This window comes from Schistocerca nitens, chromosome 1 (assembly GCF_023898315.1).
Source record: "Schistocerca nitens isolate TAMUIC-IGC-003100 chromosome 1, iqSchNite1.1, whole genome shotgun sequence".
NCBI lineage: Eukaryota > Metazoa > Arthropoda > Insecta > Orthoptera > Acrididae > Schistocerca > Schistocerca nitens.
In genome coordinates this window covers 587,959,528-587,980,184 of record NC_064614.1, presented here as the reverse complement: position 1 = coordinate 587,980,184, position 20,657 = coordinate 587,959,528, and the positions used below count along the sequence as shown (strand labels likewise).

The 20,657-nt window shown below is 46.4% G+C and overlaps 1 protein-coding gene across 6 annotated transcripts in view; it reads left to right on the top strand.

Moving 5' to 3' along the window:
* LOC126255530 (ran-binding protein 3) overlaps positions 1-20,657 on the top strand; it is a 349,149-nt gene that overhangs the window by 87,298 nt on the left and 241,194 nt on the right. The window lies entirely within an intron of this gene.

Here is a 20,657-nt window from a genome sequence, read left to right as displayed (position 1 = left end):
GCGGCTGCGCGGCGCCCTTAGGGAGGGCCCCAGGTCGGAGTGGGTGGTATCAGGGCGGATGACACACGATGAAGCGTAGTACATCATCTCTTGCTGGTGATCAAACATCAGCAGTCTCTAAGCGTTCACAGGCACAATTCAACGCACAGAAGTACGTACCCAAATCGTTCCCCTCCCGGCCACAACATGAGAGGAACGTCAGCCTAAGGATGGCAGCAGATCTTATTCGCCCCAGTACCTTCTGTGTTCCAGAGCTGATGGGGACTCTTTCATGACGATGAAGCCTCAGTTTTTTGTTGTTTAGAGGACAAGTTTGGGAAGGTGGAGGGCTTGTCCAAAATGAGATCAGGGTCAATCTTGATCAAAACAACATCCTGTGCCCAGTCACGGACTTCATTCGCTTGTGACAAGCTGGGGGATGTTTCTGTAACCATCACGCCCCATAAGAGCTTAAATATGTTCCACGGTATCATATTTCACAGGGACCTTCTTTTGCAGTCTGCCGATGAGCTGCACGCCAAATTAGAGCGGCGAGGAGTACATTTTGTTCGGCGTGTCCACTGGGGTCCGTGGGATAATCAGGTTGCCACATACATTACCCGAGAAGGTCAAAATGATGGTCTACCGCTGTGATGTAAAGCCCTATATGCCTTCCCCAACGCGGTGCTTTAAATGCCGGAAGTCCGGCCATATGTCTTCCCACCGTACTTCCAGCGTCACGTGTCGAGATTGCGGATGCCCATCACATCCCAATACTCATGTGCCCCCCTCCTATCTGTGTCAGCTGTGGAGAGCACCATTCACTTGTTCGCCTGACTGCAGGATTTTCCAGAAAGAAAGGATAATCATGGTTACAAGACCCTGGACCGACTAATCTACGCCGGCCGCGGTGGCCGAGCGGTTCTAGCGCTGCAGTCCGGAACCGCGAGACAGCTACGGTCGCAGGTTCGAATCCTGCCTCGGGCATGGGTGTGTGTGATGTCCTTAGGTTAGTTAGGTTTAAGTAGTTCTAAGTTCTAGGGGAGTTATGACCTAAGATGTTGAGTCCCATAGTGCCCAGAGCCATTTGACTAATCTACAATGAGGCTAAGAGGAAATTTGAACGCCTACATCCTGTATGTATGACATCGTCTTACGCCGCCGCTACAACAGTTCTAGCCCTATCAGCTTCGCCAACCCCAGTCACCTCTCAGAGCCGGAAGACTACACCTCTCTCCTTGATGGTGGGAGGGGGGGGCACCTCCCTCCCTGTTGCTTCTGCACCACCTTCTTCGGGAGCAACACCCCCCTCCCCTCCCCAACCATCGGGGAGTGTAAGACTTCCTCGGCTCTGCACTTTGTCTGTGGATGAGGTTGAAATTCTGGTGTCTGCTGAGGATCTAGATCTCGCCAGACCCTCAGAGACAATGTATATAGACTGCTCAGGAAATAAGTCGGTGGCAGCAGGTGACCCTGAGGCGTAAACTGCCTCATTGAATGCTTCATGCCTTCCCAGTCTCACGATGACGTCATTCTCCAGTGGAAATTTGGCCGTTTTTTCCACCGCCTGGCTGAGCTACGGCAGCTGTTCAACAGGTGTTCCCGGTGTTGACATAAATGGCCTGTGTTATCTACCAACGCAAACGCGATTGCAGAGCACTTTCCTGAGCGCTATGACCGAGCCTCTGCGTCGGGGGATCATCCCCCAGCCTTTCGCTCTCTCAAACAGCGGATGAAAGGGTAAGTCCTCTAGTACAGTACACGCCGCAGTGAATCCTATAACGCCTCAGTTACAGAGTGGGAGCTCCTCAGTGCCCTTACACAATGTCCTGACATTGCTCCTGGGCCAGTTGGGATCCACAGTCAGATGATTAAACATCTCTCATCTGACTACAGGCGACATCTCCTCATCTTCAACTGGATCTGGTGCGATGGCGTCTTTCCATCGCAATGGCGGGAGAGCACCATTATTCCGGTGCTTAAACCTGGTAAAAACACATTTGATGTGGATAACTAGTGGTCCATCAGCCTCACTAACGTTGTTTGTAAGCTGCTGGAACGTATGGTGTGTTGGCGGTTGGGTTGGGTCCTGGAGTCAGGTGGCCTACTGGCTCCATGTCAGGGCGGCTTTCGCCAGTGTCGCTCACCTCTGATTATCTTGTGGGCCTTGAGTCTGCCACCCGAACAGTCTTTTCCAGACGCCAACACCTGGTTGCCGTCTTTTTTGATTTACGAAAAGTGTATGTACGATCTGGTGACATCATATCCCTGCCACATTATACGAATGGGGTCTCCAAGGCCCACTCCCGATTTTTGTCCAAAATTTCCTGTCGCTTCGTATTTTCTGTGTCCAAGTTGGTGCCTCCCATAGTTCCCCCATATCCAGGAGAATGGCGTCCCGCAGGGCTCTGTATTGGGTGTATCTCTATTTTTAGTGACCATTAATGGTCCAGCACCAGCTGTAGGACCGTCCGTCCCACCTCTGTATGCAGACGACTTTGGCGTTTCGTACTGCGCCACCAGTACTGGTGTTGCTGAGCGGCGCCTACAGGGAGCCATCCACAAAGTGCAGTCATGGGCTCTAGCCCACGGTTTCCAGTTTTCGGCCGCAAAGTCGTGTGTTATGCACTTCTGTCGGTGTCGTACCGTTCATCCGAAATCAGAACTTCACCTTAATGACGATCCACTCACTGTAGTGGAGACATATCGATTTTTAGGAGCCGACCGGTGTGGCCGAGCCGTTCTAGGCGCTTCAGTGTGGAACCTCGCGACCACTACGGTCGCAGGTTCGAATCCTGCCTCGGGCATGGATGTGTGTGATGCCCTTAGGTTAGTTAGGTTTAAGTAGTTCTAAGTTCTAGGGGACTGATGACCTCAGATGTTAAGTCCCATAGTGCTCAGAGCCATTTGAACCCTTTGATTTGATTCTTAGGACTGGTTTTCGACGCCCGATTGACTTGGCTTCCTCACATTCGTCAGCTTAAGCGGAAGTGCTGGCAGTACCTCAGTGCCCTCCACTGCGTGAGCAACACCAACTGGGGTGCAGATCGCTCTACGCTGCTACTGCTCTACAGAGTCCTTGTTCAATGCCACCTTGATTGTGGGAGTGTGGTTTATGGTTCGGCGGCGCCCTCAGCATTGCATTTACTCAACCCAGTGCACCACTATGGCGTTTGCTTAGCGACAGGAGCTTTTAGGACGAGTCCGGTAACCAGCGTCATTTTTGAGACCGGAGTCCCTCCATTGCAGGTTAGGCGTGCACAACTGCTGGCCAGTTAACGTTGCACACGTTCGTAGTACTCCTGCGCATCCGAATTACCGTCTCCTCCTCCCACCCACGGTGGTTCATCTCTCGCATCAGCGGCCCAGGTCAGGGCTTACAATTGCCGTTCGTGTCCGATCCCTTCTTTCAGAACTGGAGTCCTTGCCTTTACCACCTATACAGGGCTATTACAAATGATTGAAGCGATTTCATAAATTCACTGTAGCTCCATTCATTGACATATGGTCACGACACACTACAGATAGGTAGAAAAACTCATATAAAGTTTTGTTCGACTGAAGCCGCACTTCAGGTTTGTGCCGCCAGAGCGCTCGAGAGCGCAGTGAGACAAAATGTCGGCAGGAGCCGAGAAAGCGTATGTCGTGCTTGAAATGCACTCACTTCAGGACGAAGTTCAACAAAGATCCACCAACTGCTAACTCCATTCGGCGATGGTATGCGTAGTTTAAAGCTTCTGGATGCCTCTGTAAGGGGAAATCAACGGGTCGGTCTGCAGTGAGCGAAGAAACGGTTGAACGCGTGCGGGCAAGTTTCACGCTTAGCCCGCGGAAGTCGGCGAATAAAGCAAGCAGGGAGCTAAACGTACCACAGCTGACGGTTTGGAAAATCTTACGGAAAAGGCTAAAGCAGAAGCCTTACCGTTTACAATTGCTACAAGCCCTGACACCCGATGACAAAGTCAAACGCTTTGAATTTTCGGCGCGGTTGCAACCGCTCATGGAAGAGGATGCGTTCTGTGCGAAACTTGTTTTCAGTGATGAAGCAACATTTTTTCTTAATGGTGAAGTGAACAGACACAATGTGCGAATCTGGGCGGTAGAGAAACCTCACGCATTCGTGCAGCATATTCGCAATTCAGCAAAAGTTAACGTGATTTGTGCAGTCTCACGGTTTAAAGTTTACGGCCCCTTTTTCTTCTGCGAAAAAAACGTTACAGGGCACGTGTATTTGGACATGCTGGAAAATTGGCTCATGCCACAACTGGAGACCGACAGCGCCGACTTCATCTTTCAACAGGATGGTGCTCCACCGCACTTCCATCATGATGTTCGGCATTCCTTAAACAGGAGATTGGAAAACCGATGGATCGGTCGTGGTGGAGATCACGATCAGCAATTCCTGTCATGGCCTTCACGCTCTCCCGACTTAACCCCATGCGATTTCTTTCTGTGGGGTTATGTGAAAGATTCGGTGTTTAAACCTCCTCTACCAAGAAACGTGCCAGAACTGCGAGCTTCCATCAACGATGCTTTCGAACTCATTAATGGGGACATGCTGCGCCGAGTGTGGGAGGAACTTGATTATCGGCTTGATGTCTGCCGAATCACTAAAGGGGCACATATCGAACATTTGTGAATGCCTAAAAAAACTTTTTGAGTTTTTGTATGTGTGTGCAAAGCATTGTGAAAATATCTCAAATAATAAAGTTATTGTAGAGCTGTAAAATCGCTTCAATCATTTGTAATAACCCTGTACTTCAGTTCCATTCACGTACACCTCCATGGTGTACACCTAGGCCGCGGCTTCGCCTGGATCTTTACATGGCCCTAGGGACTCTTAACCCCACGGCTCTCCGCTGCCACTTCCTCTCGATTGTTGACATGTACCAAGGCCATGAAGTGGTTTACACCGACGGCTCGATGGCTGATGATCACGCAGGCTTCGCGTACGTCCATGAAGGACACATATTGAACAGCATTCCTTGCCCTATGGTTGCAGTGTTTTCACTGCCTAGCTGGTGGCTATATCTCCTGATAGAGCACATCTGTTCATGCCCTGGGGAGTCGCTTCTTCTGTTTACTGACTCCTTTAGCAGTCTAGAAGCTACCCTTGTCATCCGTTGGTACCGTCCATCCAGGAGTCCATATATGCACTGGAACGGTCCAGTCGTTCAGTTGTGTTTGTCTGGACCCCAGGTCATCGTCGGAATCCCAAGCAACGAACTTTCCGACAGGCTTGCCAAACAGGCCACGCTGAAACCGCTTATGGAGATCGGCATCTGTGCAACTGACCTGCGTTCAGTACTACGCCGCAAGGTTTTGCGGCTTTGGGAGACGGAATGGCATAACGTCAGCACGCACAACAAACTGCGTGCCATTAAGGAGACTACGAATGTGTGGAAGACCTCCACGCGGGCCTCTCAGAGAGACTCCGTGGTTCTCTGTCGAATCCTCATTTTACACGTTTGGGTGACACACGGCCACCTCCTACGCCGTGATGACCCACCTCAGTCTCGGTGCGGCGCCCGGCTGACAGTGGCCCATATCTTGGTGAGCTGCCCTTCTTTGGCTGCCCTGCGGCGGAATCTTCAGTTACCGGACTCGTTGCCAGTAATTTTAGCTGACAGCACCTCATCGGCTAATTTAGTTTTACGTTTTATACGTGACGGTGGGTTTTATTACCGGGAACAGGGGACCTATGACATCGCAGTTTGGTTCCTTCCCCTCCCCCCCCCCCCCCTCCTTTAAGCCAACCAATCATGTAGCGTGTGTTGCTGAAACCTCTTGCAATATCTCGCATTCTGCAGGTCATCGTGATTAGTTTACAGCCAAACCTCAGAAAACTCAGACGTATAGGACTTACAAAGCTTCGACTTAAAGGGTTCTCGAGTACTTTTCACGGGTGTAGTTTTTCGAATTTGAAAAGCTTTGTAGCTTCTGGGGAGTCGTATTTTATAAGCGTGTTAAAATGGAATCGGATGGTGAAAACGGAAGCAACAGCCGAATTTTATAAACGCGTTAAAATGAAATCGGACGCTGAAAATGGAAGCATTAGCAGAGATTCCTGGGGTGAGACAAGATGAATAGTTGCAGTGAAACTGTCGGTGCGGTCAGGGAAAGTTATAGCGTGGCACATGAAGCGAACTGTGAGGTAGTGGAAGAAAGTAGATGTCATGAAGAAATACAGGAAAATGTAGTTCTTGCAGAAGTAGAAGAAAGAGGTGAAAGAAGTGACGACGAGGAACATGATTTCACCCAAAAAAGCGATCACCAACAAGGCAGAGAATCTTCTCGTGTTCATCTACGTCTACGTGATTATTCTGCTATTCACAATAAAGTGCCTGGCAGAGGGTTCAATGAACCACCTTCATGTTGTCTCTCTACCGTTCCAGTCTCGAACTGCACGCGGGAAAAACGAGCACTTAAATTTTTCTGTGCGAGCCCTGATTTCTCTTATTTTATCGTGATGATCATTTCTCCCTATGTAGGTGGCTGCCAACAGAATGTTTTCGCAATCGGAGGAGAAAACTGGTGATTGAAATTTCATGAGAAGACCCCGTCGCAACGAAAATCGCCTTTGTTTTAATGATTGCCACTCCAATTCACGTATCATGTCTGAGGCACTATCTCCGCTATTTCGCGATAGTACAAAACGAGCCGCCCTTCTTTGAACTTTTCCGATGTCACCCGTCAGCCTCACCTGATGCGGATCCCACACCGCACAGCAATACTCCAGAATAGGGCGGACAAGCGTAGTGTAAGCAGTCTCTTTGGTAGACCTGTTGCACCTTCTAAGTGTTCTGCCAAATAATCGCAGTCTTTGGTTTGCTCCACCCACAATATTATCTATGCGATCGTTCCAATTTAGGTTATTTGTAATTGTGCTCCCTAAGTATTTAGTTGAATTTACAGCCCTTAGATTTGTGTGACTTATCGCGTAATCAAAATTTAGCTGATTTCTTTTAATACTCATGTGAATAACTTCACACTTTTCTTTATTCAGGGTCAGTTGCCACTTTTCGCACCATACAGATATCTTATCTAAATTATTTTGTAAGTCGTTTTGATCATCTGATGACTTTACAAGACGGTAAATGACAGCATCATCTGCAGACAATCTAAGACGGCTACTCAGATTGTCTCCTATGTCGTTAATATAGATTAGGAACAATAGAGGGCCTATAACACTTCCTTGGGCAACGCCGGATATTACTTCTGTTTTACTCGATGACTTTCCGTCTAGTACTACAAACTGTGTTCTTTCTGACAGGAGATCGTGAATCCAGTCGCACAACTGAGGCGATACTCTGTAGGCACACACTTTGGTTAGAAGTCGCTTGTGAGGAACGGTGTCGAATCCATGATGTCATGAGAATTTGATGTCGTGGATGAATTTGACCATAATGAAGAATAGGAAGATGATGTTTCAGATGTATCTGTTGAAGAAATAGAAGTTACGTCACAGGAAGGTCTGCCGGAAGAACTCAAGAAGGAAAAAAAAAAAATTGTGAAGAGAATTGAGGAAATGGGAAAGTGGTGAAGGTGAACTGACATTCAGAAATGAAAGCGATGTGTTGTAGAGGAACTAGACCACAGTCATTTTGAGATGCTGCTGATGGTTGGGTTCAGATGAATGACAGTAGGAAAATGAAATGATCGTATGGCATTGTTGGCCGGGAGGCCCCGTGCGGGGAAGTTCGGCCGCCGTATTGCAAGTCCTTTCTAGTTGACGCCACTTCGGCGACTTGCGAGTCAATGATGAAATGATGATGAAGAACACACAACACCCAGTCATCACGAGGCAGAGAATCCCTAACCCCGCCGGGAATCGAACCCGGGACCCCGTGCGCTGGAAGCGAGAACGCTACCGCAAGACAACGAGCTGCGGACATGACAATAGTGATAGCCTGTTTTCATGCATAAACAAACATGTGTAAGTACATTTGTCAAACCATACTTCCTTGGACCGGAAGCGCAATGAGATTACAACGAATGCTATACCATACCTGTAGTACCGCTGAGCTCTGGAATCAAAGGATGCAACTACTTAAACACCTCCAGAACATCCGTCAGAGAAATCTGATGGGACAGAGCCGAGAAATAACAGTGCATAAAATGCAGTGTTTCCAAATGCTTCCATTAAAATACTCCGAGAGAACAAGGAGAGATAGTTGCCAAGACCCCACATAAGACAGAGAATACTGTCAGATTTTCCAGTTCAAAGATGTGAAGTTCTCAGGTTTAAGTCCTGGACAGAAAGCGTGAAACAGACTGAACAAGAAAAGCAAAATTTGCAGCTACAGTACCGACTTTACCAGAAACAACAAAGTACATTAAATTTTCTGTTGATAATTCTTGCTGTTGAGAAAATGGTCATACAAGGAAAGGGTGAATTATGAATCCAAAAGGGAAGTGTTCTGCACGCGTTGAAGAAACGTTTAAGGAGATAAAAGAATTTAACTGCATCCTGATGGGCTACCGTTTCAATAAATAGCAAGCGGTATGGTATTGGATTTGGAATAAACAAGAAAAAAGCAAAATCAAAAGCTGTAAAGCAACCCTGGAAATTTTAATTCCCTAAATGAGAGAACAAAATTGTCCCGTGAAAGAGATAGGGCAAAATCTGAACAGGTTCATGAGACTCATACCTGTCTTCATTTGACGATGTCATGATAAAAGATCAACGAGTAGCCGAACTTTGCCCCAAAACCACGGAACCATCTCCATATACTATACTCCTAACATATTTGCAATGGAACTGTGGAGTGGAGGAAATTCTTATAAAATATGAGAGAAATGTTCTCATGCAACAAAGAAATTAATTCATAATGACTGTTGATGGCCACATAACAAACGTTACGTGCAAGAACAAACGAGATGGAAAACAAAGGACATCACAAACTATCTTATAGGCCCATTATCCACGTACTACAAGCAGGGGGTATCTGCTACGACTGCATGGTCGTCGTTCACTTAAAAGCACGAAGGAGGGAAGACAACAGGAGTTTACGTTACTGTAGAGTAAAGTTGCAGTTAATTCTACAAATACCACTATACTGAACAAATTAAACGCTGAAATGAAAAAACTAAGAGATATGAAGGCTTCCACCCAACCAGTCTGAAAATATTCCCGTAATGATGTCTGTTTACTGTCATGTGGTCCTGATTGGAACACTTGACATCCGACCCTAAGTAACTCTCACCCAAACAAAATGCGATGACAGTGGTTATCTATACGCAAGTTAACAACAGATAAAAATATCATCATTACTGAAATTAGGGGTCGTATTGAGTCGGCATCATAGTTTTAAAAGAAAGATCTGGAACTTGAGTCTTCACAAGCTGACGTTCATTCTTTTGTAGCAAAAAGAAGTAAAATAATAAGAGGGCAAGAATAAGTGGTTTATAATCCCACACGAGCGTTAAAGATAAGCGAAGTCCAAAAGAGAAGCATTGGAAACGTGTTTAATTGCACTACTGTTAGTAATATGTAAAACGCATGTAGATTTGTGAGCAACGCAATAGAGCGAGCTGAACAGTAATGCCTCCGGATTTCTTTTATGTGAAAACTCTTCACTGTAGAATGTTTGACATTATTGACAGAGCCACAACCTCAATTCTGCTTGCACCGTTTAATCACTATCAAAGTTAAGCAAATTTTGGAAGCATGAACCATGGACCTTGCCGTTGGTGGGGAGCCTTTTCAGTAGTTGCAGGGGCAACAGTCTGGATGATTGACTGATCTGGCCTTGTAACATTAACCAAAACGGCCTTGCTGTGCTGGTACTGCGAACGGCTGAAAGCAAGGGGAAACTACAGCCGTAATTTTTCCCGAGGACATGCAGGTTTACTGTATGATTAAATGATGATGGCGTCCTCTTGGGTAAAATATTCCGGAGGTAAAATAGTCCCCCATTCGGATCTCCGGGCGGGGACTACTCAAGAGGACGTCGTTATCAGGAGAAAGAAAACTGGCATTCTACGGATCGGAGCGTGGAATGTCAGATCCCTTAATCGGGCAGGTAGGTTAGAAAATTTAAAAAGGGAGATGGATAGGTTAAAGTTAGATATAGTGGGAATTAGTGAATTTCGGTGGCAGGAGGAACAAGACTTCTGGTCAGGTGACTACAGGGTTATAAACACAAAATCAAATAGGGGTAATGCAGGAGTAGGTTTAATAATGAATAAAAAAAATAGGAGTGCGGGTTAGCTACTACAAACAGCATAGTGAACGCATTATTGTGGCCAAGATAGACACAAAGCCCATGCCTACTACAGTAGTACAAGTTTATATGCCAACTAGCTCTGCAGATGATGAAGAAATAGATGAAATGTATGACGAGATAAAAGAAATTATTCAGGTAGTGAAGGGAGACGAAAATTTAATAGTCATGGGTGACCGGAATTCGTCGATAGGAAAAGGGAGAGAAGGAAACATAGTAGGTGAATATGGATTGGGGGGAAGAAATGAAAGAGGAAGCGGCCTTGTAGAATTTTGCACAGAGCATGACTTGATCATAGCTAACACTTGGTTCAAGAATCATAAAAGAAGGGTGTATACCTGGAAGAATCCTGGAGATAATAAAAGGTATCAGATAGATTATATAATGGTAAGACAGAGATTTAGGAACCAGGTTTTAAATTGTAAGACATTTCCAGTGGCAGATGTGGATTCTGACCACAATCTATTGGTTATGAACTGCAGATTGAAACTGAAGAAATTGCAAAAAGGTGGGAATTTAAGGAGATGGGACCTGGATAAACTGAAAGAACCAGAGGTTGTAGAGAGTTTCAGGGAGAGCATAAGGGAACAATTGACAGGAATGGGGGAAAGAAATACAGTAGAAAAGAATGGGTAGCTCTGAGGGATGAAGTAGTGAAGGCAGCAGAGGATCAAGTAGGTAAAAAGACGAGGGCTAATAGAAGTCCTTGGGTAACAGAAGAAATATTGAATTTAATTGATGAAAGGAGAAAATATAAAAATGCAGTAAATGAATCAGGCAAAAAGGAATACAAACGTCTCAAAAATGAGATCGACAGGAAGTGCAAAATGGCTAAGCAGGGATGGCTAGAGGACAAATGTAAGGATGTAGAGGCTTGTCTCACTCTACAGGAAAATTAAAGAGACCTTTGGAGAGAAGAGAACCACTTGTATGAATATCAAGAGCTCAGATGGCAACCCAGTTCTAAGCAAAGAAGGGAAGGCAGAAAGGTGGAAGGAGTATATAGAGGGTTTATACAAGGGCGATGTACTTGAGGACAATATTATGGAAATGGAAGAGGATGTAGATGAAGATGAAATGGGAGATAAGATACTGCGTGAAGAGTTTGTTTGACAGAGCACTGAAAGACCTGAGTCGAAACAAGGCCCCGGGAGTAGACAACATTCCATTAGAACTACTGATGGCCTTGGGTGAGCCAGTCATGACAAAACTCTACCATCTGGTGAGCAAGATGTATGAGACAGGCGAAATACCCACAGACTTCAAGAAGAATATAATAATTCCAATCCCAAAGAAAGCAGGTGTTGACAGATGTGAAAATTACCGAACTATCAGTTTAATAAGTCACAGCTGCAAAATACTAACGCGAATTCTTTACAGACGAATGGAAAAACTGGTAGAAGCGGACCTCGGGGAAGATCAGTTTGGATTCCGTAGAAATGTTGGAACACGTGAGGCAATACTAACCTTACGACTTATCTTAGAAGAAAGATTAAGAAAAGGCAAACCTACGTTTCTAGCATTTGTAGACTTAGAGAAAGCTTTTGACAACGTTAACTGGAATACTCTCTTTCAATTTCTGAAGGTGGCAGGGGTAAAATACAAGGCGCGAAAGGCTATTTACAATTTGTACAGAAACCACATGGCAGTTATAAGAGTCGAGGGGCATGAAAGGAAAGCAGTGGTTGGGAAAGGAGTGAGACAGGGTTGTAGCCTCTCCCCAATGTTATTCAACCTGTATATTGAGCAAGCAGTAAAGGAAACAAAAGAAAAATTCGGAGTAGGTATTAAAATCCATGGAGAAGAAATAAAAACTTTAAGGTTCGCCGATGACATTGTAATTCTGTCAGAGACAGCAAAGGACTTGGAAGAGCAGTTGAACGGAATGGACAGCGTCTTGAGAGGAGGATATAAGATGAACATCAACAAAAGCAAAACGTGGATAATGGAATGTAGTCAAATTAAATCGGGTGATGCTGAGGGGATTAGATTAGGAAATGAGACACTTAAAGTAGTAAAGGAGTTTTGCTATTTAGGGAGTAAAATAACTGATGATGGTCGAAGTAGAGAGGATATGAAATGTAGACTGGCATTGGCAAGGAAATCGTTTCTGAAGAAGAGAAATTTGTTAACATCGAGTATAGATTTAAGTGTCAGGAAGTCGTTTCTGAAAGTATTTGTATGGAGTGTAGCCATGTATGGAAGTGAAACATGGACGATAACCGGTTTGGACAAGAAGAGAATAGAAGCTTTCGAAATGTGGTGCTACAGAAGAATGTTGGAGATAAGGTGGGTAGATCACGTAACTAATGAGGGAGGTATTGAATAGGATTGGGGAGAAAGACGTTTGTGGCACAACTTGACTAGAAGAAGGGATCGGTTGGTAGGACATGTTTTGAGGCATCAAGGTATCACAAATTTAGCATTGTAGGGCAGCGTGGAAGGTAAAAAATCGTAGAGGGAGACCAAGAGATCAATACACTAAGCAGATTCAGAAGGATGTAGGTTGCAGTAGGTACTGGGAGATGAAGAAGCTTGCACAGGATAGAGTAGCATGGAGAGCTGCATCAAACCAGTCTCAGGACTGAAGACCACAACAACAACAACAACAACAACAACAATGAAAATGGGACGAGGCTAAGTTCGGACTGTATGGAGCAGCCTGTTCCAGCTCGTCGGCTCCGTTGTGAGCCGCGGAGCGCTCCCTGCTCCAGGGTGCCGCGTCGCTCGCTGTGACCATTCCAGTGGGCCGGCACGTGGCACGGCTGGCTGAGGCAGGCGGCAAGGCAAGCGTTTTGATGTGCCAGCTGCGTCTTACAAGATCGACAACCTCATACTCTTAGCTGCTAAGACGTGGTGACATGCTACACCAAGCAATACAATGTTCAGGAAATAAATAAAGACTTCAAGCTCAGCATGTGCGGTGCTTTCGTCAAGCGCAAGCGATAATGCAACAAAGCTCTGCGCCTTTTTCCTGAGCTGTCTCTCTAAATCCACTGCCATATCCACGATTCGACGAGACGTTGTTTGCTTTGACAAGTAAACCCCTTCAATTGTCTGAACATCCCTTGGAAACAAACATTCTACAACTGCTACCATTCACGATTTTACGAGTGGTCCCACCGAAAACGGCTTGCCACTTGTCGCAATGATGTGAGCGACTCTGTAGCTTTCTCGAATTGCAGATTCAGTAGTGTTTTCTCCGCTCTCGTTCACCTGAAAATTATAAACACATTACAGAACACGAATTATGTTGCATGTTTTGATACCCTCCGTATTACGAAAACGTTTTTAGACTTACGTCTCCTGGTATGTCGTTCGTAAGCCTGTCTACCAGTTCTCTGCGTGCAACGCCTTCTACCTGATCGTAGTGCGCTGAGTGAAGACGTGTATAATGTCGTTGTAGATTGTACCTCTTCGCAGAATTAAATACTTTATGACATACAAGACACTGCAGACGACCATCCCTCTCAGTGAATAGAAAGTTATCCTCCAATAGAGGTACAGGGTTCCCGCGGCTAGTCATAGCTGTCATTGAGTACGGATTATTGCGTCAGTTGCGGCTGCATGCGGCCAGGGGGCAGTGAGTTCGCTTTCCCCCTCCACGCCGGCTCCGAGCTGCAGCAGTGAGCGCTCCGGCTCCCTGGAGCTCGGTTGGAACAGCCTGGTATGGAGGATGATTGTTGCAGACGTCGCAGGGTTCTTGTGCAGTGTTGCATTGTCTCGCTGAAGAGAGGGTGCCCCATGTCTGGAAAACCGTTCGATTTCGTGATGCCAGGATCACAGTACCTTGCAGAGGTTACAGTGGCTTTAGAAAATTTCAAATGCGCTACACCTTGAACATCCCATAATTCTGTAAGCATTACTTAGCTTGCCGATGTGATGATCTTGAACTTTTTGGCGTCGGTGATGCTTTGTGAACTCCATTGCTGCTCTCTTGTTATCGGGGTCAAAAAGGCGAACTTAGCTTTCAATGCCGGTTACATTGTTGTAAAGAAACCCATAACCCTCACGCTCAAAAAGTACTCAGCTTTCATTCCTCTATGCACTTCAATTGGAGGTACATTTCCTGCGGTTAGAAACTTGATTACAGCACGCTGTTCATCACGCACCGATATACAGTGGCGGTCGAAATAATAGAGCCACCTCTATTGACGAGATTAAGAACTAGGATATCTATTAGTTCGCGAAATCGCCACGGGTGCCGTGTTGTCAGTCCCTTGTAGACAACATCAGGGAAGACGTTGCTGCTATCTTTAGTCGTCCGAAAGGAAGCGTTTGAGCTAGACGTGTGAAAAGAGGCATAAAGGTAAGAATCTTATGGGTCAAAATAATAGAGCCGCTTTACACATGTGCCTTTAAATTGATTTTTATGCAGTTGTTTTGTATGTAAATTGACGTGTGGTTTTGTTTACATTCGTCTAGAGCAAAGCATACCAGTGGAGATGAGCGTATAGTAATGTTCCGGATGTTCAAAAGTGGGATGTCCATGAATAAAATAGCCAATGTCTTGCACGTTTCGCGAAAACGAGTCCAGAACGCCATGAGACGGTCAAAACAAACAAAGCCGCAGGTGGAGAACAGGGGGCGACCTCGTGTAACTACTCCTCGCGTAGACAGACTCATCACTAGGGAAGTGAAGAAAGACCCATTTTTGTCAACACCACGACTGAAAGCCATTTTGTTTAGCGACGAACATGATGTTCAACCATCAACCTCAACGATTCAAAGACGACTGAGATCTGCAAAATTGAATGGGCGCATTGCAAGAAAGAAGCCACATGTTTCACAAGCTAATGTTCGGAAAAGGTTAGCCTTTGCCCGGAGAAATGAACAAAAACCTAATACTTGGTGGAGGAACATCCTTTGGTCCGATGAATCCAAGTTTAATAGGTTTGCCTCAGACGGAAAAGTCTATAGTATGTGCGCCGCCCACCAAACCAGGAATTTAATCCCAAGTACACTTTAAAAACTGTGAAATGCGGTGGCGGAAGTGTTATGGTATGGGGATGTTTTTCGTGGTACGGCATTGGTCCAATACACCGTATCAACGGCATAATGAACGCAGAAATGTACAAAGACATCTTGGCAAATGTGATGCTGCCTTATGCTGAAGAGGAAATGCCGCTGAAATGGAAATTTCAGCACGATAACGATCCAAAGCATACTGCAAGGATCATAAGGCAGTTTGTTCAAGAGCACAATATCGAAGTATTAACCTCAGTCCCCTGACGCATCACCCATTGAGAACTTATGGGAGATCTTAGACAAGAGAATTGACCGCTCAAAAGCTACATCTTCAGAAAAACTGTGGGAAGAAATCCAGAGAGCCTGGTATGCGATCAGTAGTGACGAATGCAGGCGTTTAGTAGACTCTATGGGTAAGAGGTGCAGGGCAATCCTCAAATATAAGGGTTACCCCACGAAGTACTAATGCAGTCCTATGCAAAAAAGACTGTTCCTGTACGTTTCATAAGACTGAGATCAGGTACAGTATATTTGTTTCAATTGGCTCTATTTTTTTGACCCTGTGGTCTGGTATTCTTTTGAATATTATTGATTCTTACTGATTATTTTGTGTTGTGTTATCTATATAACTGACTATAGTACAATGTGACTCGGTTGTAATGGTTTCCATCATAGTTCAAACATGTCTAGTAATAAATGTGCACTTTATTCCAAACCTTTGCCAGGTGGCTCTATTATTTTGACCGCCACTGTAGTTACTTTGACAAACTGCCTATTGGCTTCTGTCTCGGGTTCTTCGGCCGACGTTCATCTAATGATTTTTCTGACGTTTCGCCAGCACGAGTGGCTGGCATTGTCAAAGCTTCACCCTCCATTGCCGGTGGTGAACTGGAGCCGAGCTCGCGGGCGCAGGCTATATGTACCTGGCGCGCCAACGTCCGAGGGCTTCTCCGCGGTCATTTCCGGTGCGGTTCTCCTCTTGCTACCTGCGACGGTCGTTCGCTGCAGTACGGGAAGCCAGGATCCGTTGACCTTAAGGCTTTCCTCTTTCTTGTTCAAACTGTTCGCGTGTTTTTGTATTTCTACAGCTTCTCTGAACAAGCGCGTGTGATAGTGCTTCTCTTACAGCCAGAACTTCCGTGTCGACGAATTTCATTACGTGGTCGGTCTCATTCGGTGCGTGCTCTGCCACGGCCGATTTCTCCACCTGCCCCAACCTGCAATGTCGCTTATGCTCTTTGATCCTGGTGTTCATTGATCGTCCAGTCATTCCGACATAAACTTTTCCGCATGTGCATGGTATACGGTATATTCCCGACATTGCAAGTGGGTCTCTTTTCTCCTTCGCCGATCTAAGACACTCTTTGATCTTCCTTGTCGGTTTGAAAATCGTCTTTACGCCATGTTTGCACAATATACGGCCGATTCTGTACGTCACTCTGGGAATGTATGGCAGAAAGGCCGTACCCGACATTTCTTTTTCTGGTTCCTTACTTCGCCGAGTGTTTGGCTCTGTTACACTTCTAATGTAATTTGTGAAGTACCCATTGCTCCTCAGAACCGTTTCCAGGTGTTGCATTTCTCGTTTGAGGTGTTGCGGCTCACATATTCGTCCTGCTCTCGTTACGAGCGTACTAATCATGCCTCTTTTCTGGCTCGGGTGGTGGTTTGACAGTTTGTGTAGGTATCGGTCCGTGTGTGTCGGTTTTCGATACACGCTGTGTCCCAGGTTTTCGCCTTCCCTTGTGACCAGCACATCTAGAAATGGCAGTTTCTTGTCCTTTTCTACTTCCATGGTAAATGTTATGTTGGCATGGAGGCTGTTCAAGTGTCTTAGGAAGTCACCGAGCTGCTCTTCACCATGGCTCCACACCACGAAAGTATCATCGACGTACCTGTACCACACCTTAGGTTTGCAAGTCGCCGAGTCCAGTGCCTGTGCTTCGAATTGTTCCATGAAGAAGTTGGCCACCACTGGACTGAGAGGACTACCCATGGCGACGCCTTCCAGCTGTTCGTAGAAATCGCCATTCCACGTGAAATAGCTCGTGGTGAGACATGCATGGAAGAGCTTTCTGATGTCTAGCGGAAAAATGGAACCGATGTGCTCCAGAGCGTCACTGAGTGGCACTTTCGTAAATAACGAAACAACATCAAAGCTGACCAGGATGTCGTTTGGTGCAAGTTTCAGTTTCTTCAGCTTCTCAATGAAATGTCCTGAGTCCTTAATGTATGTGTCGGTCTTCCCCACGTGTGGCTGGAGCAGAGAGGCCAAGTGTTTTGCCAGTTTATATGTCGGTGATCCAGGAGCGCTAACGATCGGTCTCAGTGGAACGTTGTTCTTATGGATCTTGGGTAATCCATACAGCCGAGGTGGTAGGGCTTCTGTGTTGCGCAGGTTTCTCTGTATGTCCGCCGGCAGAGAAGACGCCTTGATTAATCGATTCGTATTCCGTGTGATACGTTGCGTCGGATCTGCGCTTAGTTTTCGGTACGTCGTCGGATCTAATAGGTCTCGGATCTTTTGCTCATAATCTTCGGTCTTCATTACGACGGTCGCATTCCCCTTATCGGCAGGCAGTACCAATATACTCTTGTCGGCGTTGAGATTCTTAATGGCTTGTACCTCTTCTTTCTTCAGGTTGCAAGCTGGTGGTTTTGCTCGGCGCAGTATCCTGGCTGTTTCCGTGCGTATTTCCTCTGCCCTTTCACAAGGAAGGGTACGAATGGCTGCTTCGGTGTTGGCAATGATGTCCTCCATAGGTATAGTTCTCGGGATGATAGCGAAATTCCCTCCTTTTTGAAGAACAGACACTTCCTCTTCGGTCAATTGTCGTTCAGTGAGGTTGACCACTGTGTGTGACATGTCGGGAGTCGCCTTGTCGGTGTGCTTCCGGCATCTTTCAAACTTTTTCTTCTGTCGATCGGTGCAGCGCTCGAGTTCGTTCTGCATCACTCACAGGAGCATGCAGAACGAACTCTAGCGCTGCACCGATCGACAGAAGAAAAAGTTTGAAAGATGCCGGAAGCACACCGACAAGGCGACTCCCGACATGTCACACACAGTGGTCAACCTCACTGAACGACAATTGACCGAAGAGGAAGTGTCTGTTCTTCAAAAAGGAGGGAATTTCGCTATCATCCCGAGAACTATACCTATGGAGGACATCATTGCCAACACCGAAGCAGCCATTCGTACCCTTCCTTGTGAAAGGGCAGAGGAAATACGCACGGAAACAGCCAGGATACTGCGCCGAGCAAAACCACCAGCTTGCAACCTGAAGAAAGAAGAGGTACAAGCCATTAAGAATCTCAACGCCGACAAGAGTATATTGGTACTGCCTGCCGATAAGGGGAATGCGACCGTCGTAATGAAGACCGAAGATTATGAGCAAAAGATCCGAGACCTATTAGATCCGACGACGTACCGAAAACTAAGCGCAGATCCGACGCAACGTATCACACGGAATACGAATCGATTAATCAAGGCGTCTTCTCTGCCGGCGGACATACAGAGAAACCTGCGCAATACAGAAGCCCTACCACCTCGGCTGTATGGATTACCCAAGATCCATAAGAACAACGTTCCACTGAGACCGATCGTTAGCGCTCCTGGATCACCGACATATAAACTGGCAAAACACTTGGCCTCTCTGCTCCAGCCACACGTGGGGAAGACCGACACATACATTAAGGACTCAGGACATTTCATTGAGCAGCTGAAGAAACTGAAACTTGCACCAAACGACATCCTGGTCAGCTTTGATGTTGTTTCGTTATTTACGAAAGTGCCACTCAGTGACGCTCTGGAGCACATCGGTTCCATTTTTCCGCTAGACATCAGAAAGCTCTTCCATGCATGTCTCACCACGAGCTATTTCACGTGGAATGGCGATTTCTACGAACAGCTGGAAGGCGTCGCCATGGGTAGTCCTCTCAGTCCAGTGGTGGCCAACTTCTTCATGGAACAATTCGAAGCACAGGCACTGGACTCGGCGACTTACAAACCTAAGGTGTGGTACAGGTACGTCGATGATACTTTCGTGGTGTGGAGCCATGGTGAAGAACAGCTCAGTGACTTCCTAAGACACTTGAACAGCCTCCATGCCAACATAACATTTACCATGGAAGTAGAAAAGGACAAGAAACTGCCATTTCTAGATGTTCTGGTCACAAGGGACGGCGAAGATCTGGGACACAGCGTGTATCGAAAACCGACTCACACGGGCCGATACCTGCACAAACTGTCAAACCACCACCCGAGCCAGAAAAGAGGCATGATTAGTACGCTCGTAACGAGAGCAGGACGAATATGTGAGCCGCAACACCTCAAACGAGAAATGCAACACCTGGAAACTGTCCTGAGGAGCAATGGTTACTCCACAAATTATATTAGAAGTGTAACAGAGCCCAACCCTCGGCGAAGTAAGGAACCGGAAAAAGAATTGTCGGGTACGGCCTTTCTGCCATACATTCCCAGAGTGACGGACAGAATCGGCCGTATATTGCGCAAACATGGCGTAAAGACGATTTTCAAACCGACAAGGAAGATCAAAGAGTGTCTTAGATCGGCGAAGGAGAAAAGAGACCCACTTGCAATGTCGGGAATATACCGCATACCATGCACATGCGGAAAAGTTTATGTCGGAATGACTGGACGATCCATTAACACCAGGATCAAAGAGCATAAGCGACATTGCAGGTTGGGGCAGGTGGAGAAATCGGCCGTGGCAGAGCACGCACTGAATGAGACCGATCATGTAATAAAATTCGCCGACACGGAAGTTCTGGCTGTAGAGAAGCACTATCACACGTGCTTGTTCAGAGAAGCTGTAGAAATACAAAAATACGCGAACGGTTTGAACAAGAAAGAGGAAAGCCTTAAGGTCAACGGATCCTGGCTTCCCGTACTGCAGCGAACGACCGTCGCAGGTAGCAAGAGGAGAACCGCACCGGAAATGACCGCGGAGAAGCCCTTGGACGTTGGCGCGCCAGGTACATATAGCCTGCGCCCGCGAGCTCGGCTCCAGTTCACCACCGGCAATGGAGGGTGAAGCTTTGACAATGCCAGCCACTCGTGCTGGCGAAACGTCAGAAAAATCATTAGATGAACGTCGGCCGAAGAACCAGAGACAGAAGCCAATAGGCAGTTTGTCAACAAGTGGCCACGAAAGCCTCAACAATTTTGTATAGTTACTTGACTTATAAACTTCAGCTCGTAGCCGTCTAGCGGTAGAGGTCTGTAACTTGTGTCAGTAAAGCGGGAAAAGTCGACCTAGTACTGTGCACGGCATCTAATACCTCAACCGATATCGACAACAGAATGAAAAATTCGAAGGCAGCACACCCACGTATCTCAATTAATGTAAATTGTGCCAGCTTTCTCCTCATTTCGTGATTTTTCGTTAGATCCTACGAAGAATCTCAGTAATTTGAAATGCCCAAGATTCAGCAATAAAATGTAAGCGGACGGTGAAAATGGAA